The 5,047-nt window shown below is 35.1% G+C and overlaps 1 non-coding gene across 1 annotated transcript; it reads left to right on the top strand.

The window, feature by feature from the left end:
• Nucleotides 1-548: 548 nt before the first annotated feature.
• Nucleotides 549-656, top strand: LOC112753559 (small nucleolar RNA R71). Its single transcript, XR_003177942.1, has one exon. It is a non-coding gene; the product is annotated as a small nucleolar RNA R71 (small nucleolar RNA).
• Nucleotides 657-5,047: the final 4,391 nt, after the last annotated feature.

The following is a 5,047-nucleotide window of genomic DNA, read 5'->3' as shown; positions in this document are numbered from 1 at the left end:
TTCTCTGTCTGTTGCTGAGTGGATGATGGAAAAGGTTTACTATTGTTAAACCTATTTCTTCCACCATTATTAAAGCCTTGTTGAGGCTTTTGTTGATCCTTCCATGAGAATTTTGGGTGATTTCTCCATGAGGGGTTATAGATGTTTCCATAAAGTTCACCCATATAATTTACCTCTGCTATTGCAGGGTTCTCAGGATCATAAGCTTCTTCTTCAGAAGATGCCTCTTGAGTACTGTTAGATGCAGCTTGCATTCCATTCAGACTCTAAGAAATCATATTGACTTATTGAGTCAATATTTTATTCTGAGCCAATATGGCATTCAGAGTGTCAATTTCAAGAACTCCCTTCTTTTGAGGCGTCCCATTACTTACAGGATTCCTCTTAGAAGTGTACATAAACTGGTTGTTAGCAACCATGTCAATGAGTTCTTGAGCTTCTGCATGCGTTTTCTTTAGGTGAATGGATCCACCTGCAGAAGTATCCAATGACATCTTAGCTAATTCAGACAGACCATCATAGAATATATCCAAGATGGTCCATTCTGAAAGCATGTCAGAAAGACACTTTTTGGTCAGTTGCTTGTATCTCTCCCAAGCTTCATAGAGGGATTCACCTTCCTTCTGTCTGAAGGTTTGGACATCCACTCTAAGCTTACTCAGCTTTTGAAGAGGAAAGAACTTGGCTAAGAAAGCCTTGACCAGCTTATCCCAAGAGTTCAGGCTATCCTTAGGTTGAGAGTCCAACCATATTCTAGCTCTGTCTCTCACAGTAAAAGGGAAAAGCATGAGCCTGTAGACTTCAGGATCTACTCCATTAGTCTTAATAGTATCACATATCTGCAAGAATTCAGTTAAGAACTGAAAAGGATCTTCAGATGGAAGTCCATGAAACTTGCAGTTTTGTTGCATCAGAGAAACTAATTGAGGTTTCAGCTCAAAGTTGTTTGCTCCAATGGCAGAGATGGAGATGCTTCTTCCATGTAAATTGGAATTAGGTGCAGTAAAGTCACCAAGCATCCTCCTTGCATTATTATTATTTTCGGCTGCCATCTCCTCTTCCTGTTCGAAAATTCCTGTAAGGTTGTCTCTGGATTGTTGTATTTTAGCTTCTCTTAGTTTCCTTTTCAGAGTCCTTTCAGGTTCTGGATCTACTTCAACAAGAATGTTCTTGTCCTTGCTCCTGCTCATGTGAAAAAGAAGGGAACAGAAAAATAATAATATGGATCCTTTTTACCACAGTATAGAGGTTCCCCTGTGTGAGTAGAAGAAGAAAAGAATGTAATGTAAAGAAGGGAAGAAGAGAAAATTCGAACACAGATGGAAGAGGGGGTTCGAATTTGGGTGAGATGAAGTGTTAGTAGATGAATAAATAAATAGAAGGAGATGAGAGCGAGGGAGGATTTTCGAAAATAAAATTTTGAAAAGGGGTTAGTGATTTTCGAAAATTAGGAATGAAATCAAATTAAAATTGAAAATTGAAATAACTATTTAATTAAAAAGAATTTTTGAAAAAGTGGGAAGAGATTTTCGAAAATTAGGGAGAGAGAGTTAGTTAGGTAGTTTTGAAAAAGATAAGAAACAAACAAAAAGTCAATTAGTTAGTTGAAAAAGATTTGAAAATCAATTTTGAAAAGATAAGAAGATAAGAAGTTAGAAAAGATATTTGAAAATCAAATTTTTGAAAAAGATAAGATTTTAAAAAAGATATGATAGGAAGATATGATTAGAATTAGTTTTGAAAAATATTTGATTTTTAAAATCATAATTAATGACTTGACTCACAAGAAATCACAAGACATGATTCTAGAATTTAAAGTTTGAATCTTTCTTAACAAGTAAGTAACAAACTTGAAATTTTTCAATCAAAACATTAATTGTTGATAATATTTTCGAAAATTTTGAGATAAAATTAGGAAAAAGATTTTTGAAAAATATTTTTAAAATTTTTGAAAATAAATAAAAAAAATGAAAAAGATATGATTTTTGAAAAAGATTTTGAAAAAGATAAGATTTTTAAATTGAAAATTTGATTTGACTCATAAGAAACAACTAAATTTTAAAAAGTTTTGAAAAAGTCAACTCAAATTTTCGAAAATTTATTGAGAGAAAAAAGGAAAGATATTTTTTTTTTATTTTCGAATTTTTAATGATGAAAGAGAAAAACATGAAAAAGACTCAATGCATGAAAATTTTGGATTAAAACAATGAATGCATGCAAGAATGCTATGAATGTCAAGATGAACACCAAGAACACTTTGAAGATCATGATGAACATCAAGAACATATTTTTGAAAATTTTTATATGCAAAGAAAACATGCAAGACACCAAACTTAAAAATTTTTCATGTATAGACACTATGAATGCAAGAATGCATATAAAAAATAAGAAAAGACATAAAACAAGAAAATATGAAGATCAAACAAGAAGACTGGCCAAGAACAACTTGAAGATCATGAAGAACACTATGAATGCATGAATTTTCGAAAAATGCATAAAAAATTTTAGAAAAAATGCAATTGATACCAAACTTAAAAATTGACTCAAGACTCAAACAAGAAACACAAAATATTTTTGATTTTATGATTTTAAGAATTTTTTTTTTGGATTTTTCGAAAATTAATGTGAAAAAGAAAAATAAGGATTCCAAAATTTTTAATATGAATTCCAGGAATCTTGTGCTCTTTAGTCTAAAGCTCCAATCTGAGGGTTAGACATGGCTTAATAGCCAGCCAAGCTTTAGTATGCTATTACATGCATTGAAGTGATTAGTTGAATCCTCAGTCCAAAGGAATTTGGACATGGCTTTACAGCCAGCCAGGATTCTACATGCTTCATGAAACTCTAGAATTCATTCTTGAAAATTCTGAAGAAAAAATATAATTTTTTTTTGAAAATATTTTTTTGGGAAAAACAAAAAAGAGGAAAATATTTTTGAAAATTTTTTTTGAAAACTTTTTGAAAGTAAAATAAGAAGAAAATTACCCAATCTGAGCAACAAGATGAACCGTCAGTTGTCCAAACTCGAACAATCCCCGGCAACGGCGCCAAAAACTTGGTATGCGAAATTGTTACTCTGAGGTTGTAAAATTTGTTGTTCGTTCTCTCCCTGGCAATGGCGCCAATAACTGGTGCACAATACCATGGTCCAAACATAACTTCACAACTTCGCACAACTAACCAGCAAGTGCACTGGGTCGTCCAAGTAATAAAACCTTACGTGAGTAAGGGTCGATCCCACGGAGATTGTCGGCTTGAAGCAAGCTATGGTCACCTTGTAAATTTCAGTCAGGCGGGTATTAAATGGTTATGGAGTTTTCGAAAATAAATAATAAATAAATAGAAAATAAAGATAAAAATACTTATGTAATTCATTGGTGAGAATTTCAGATAAGCGTATAGAGATGCTTTCGTTCTTCTGAACTTCTGCTTTCCTGCTGTCTTCATCCAATCAGTCCTACTCCTTTCCATGGCAAACTTTATGTAAGGGCATCACCGTTGTCAATGGCTACATCCCATCCTCTTGTGAAAAAGGTCCAAATGCTCTGTCACAGCACGGCTAATCATCTGAGGTTCTCGATCATACTGGAATAGGATTCACCCTCCTTTTGCGTCTGTCACTACGCCCAGCACTCGCGAGTTTGAAGTTCGTCACAGTCATTCAATCCCTGAATCCTACTCGGAATACCACAGACAAGGTTTAGACTTTCCGGACTCTCATGAATGCCGCCATCAATCTAGCTTATACCACAAAGATTCTGATTAAGAGATCCAAGAGATAATCATCCAATCTAAGGTGGAACGGAAGTGGTTGTCAGGCACGCGTTCGTGGGGGAATGATGATGATTGTCACGTTCATCACATTCATGTTGGAGTACGAATGAATATCTTAGAAGCGGAATAAGTTGAATTGAATAAAAAACAGTAGTACTTTGCATTAATCTTTGAGGAACAGCAGAGCTCCACACCTTAATCTATGGAGTGTAGAAACTCTACCGTTGAAAAATACATAAATGAAAGGTTCAGGCATGGCCGAATGGCCAGCGCCCAAACGTGATCAATATGATCCAAAGTTGAACTAAAAATCATAAGATGATCTGAAGATTCAAATACAATAGTAAAAAGTCCTATTTATACTAGACTAGCTACTAGGGTTTACAGAAGTAAGTAATTGATGCATAAATCTACTTCCGGGGCCCACTTGGTGTGTGCTTGGGCTGAGCTTGAAGTTTACACGTGGAGAGGTCATTCTTGGAGTTGAACGCCAGTTTGTAACGTGTTTTTGGCGTTCAACTCTGGTTTGTGACGTGTTTCTGGCGTTTAACTCCAGACTGCAGCATAGAACTGGCGTTCAATGCCCTTTTGCGTCGTCTAAACTCGGCCAAAGTATGGACTATTATATATTGCTGGAAAGCCCTGGATGTCTACTTTCTAACGCAATTGGAAGCACGCCCGTTTGATTTTTGTAGCTCCAGAAAATTCACTTTTAGTGCAGGGAGATCAGAATCCAACAGCATCAGCAATCCTTCTTCAACCTCTGAATCTGATTTTTGCTCAAGTCCCTCAATTTCAGCCAGAAAGTACCTGAAATCATAGAAAAACACACAAACTCATAGTAAAGTCCAGAAATGTGAATTTAACATAAAAACTAATGAAAACATCCCTAAAAGTAACTAGATTCTACTAAAATACTAAAAACAATGCCAAAAAGCGTATAAATTATCCGCTCATCAGCCTGCTTTTCCTCTAGAGTGGCAAAAGAATGTGAGAGTGCCACGTTATACATGGGAGATGCTTAATGAGGTTGAGCGGGCTTTTGTGGTTGTTCTTGAGGATTTGTGGGGGAAACCACCCCATCTGGATACAAAAAAATTCTTAAGTGATCCGTCTTTGGTTCGAACTGCTTTGGGTACTGTCTGATTTGTTTTTATACTTGCTTTCTGAACTTTTCTTTTCCTGTGTTGTAACTTGTCGTTATGGTTGATTCTGTTCTTTCAGAGATGTCGAAAAATAATGATTCCATGAAGGCCTATAAGAAGGCGAAGAA

The sequence above is a fragment of the Arachis hypogaea genome, chromosome 15, assembly GCF_003086295.3.
Source record: "Arachis hypogaea cultivar Tifrunner chromosome 15, arahy.Tifrunner.gnm2.J5K5, whole genome shotgun sequence".
Lineage (NCBI taxonomy): Eukaryota > Viridiplantae > Streptophyta > Magnoliopsida > Fabales > Fabaceae > Arachis > Arachis hypogaea.
The sequence above is the reverse complement of the archived record's forward strand: the minus strand, read 5'-3'. Positions and strand labels throughout refer to the sequence as shown.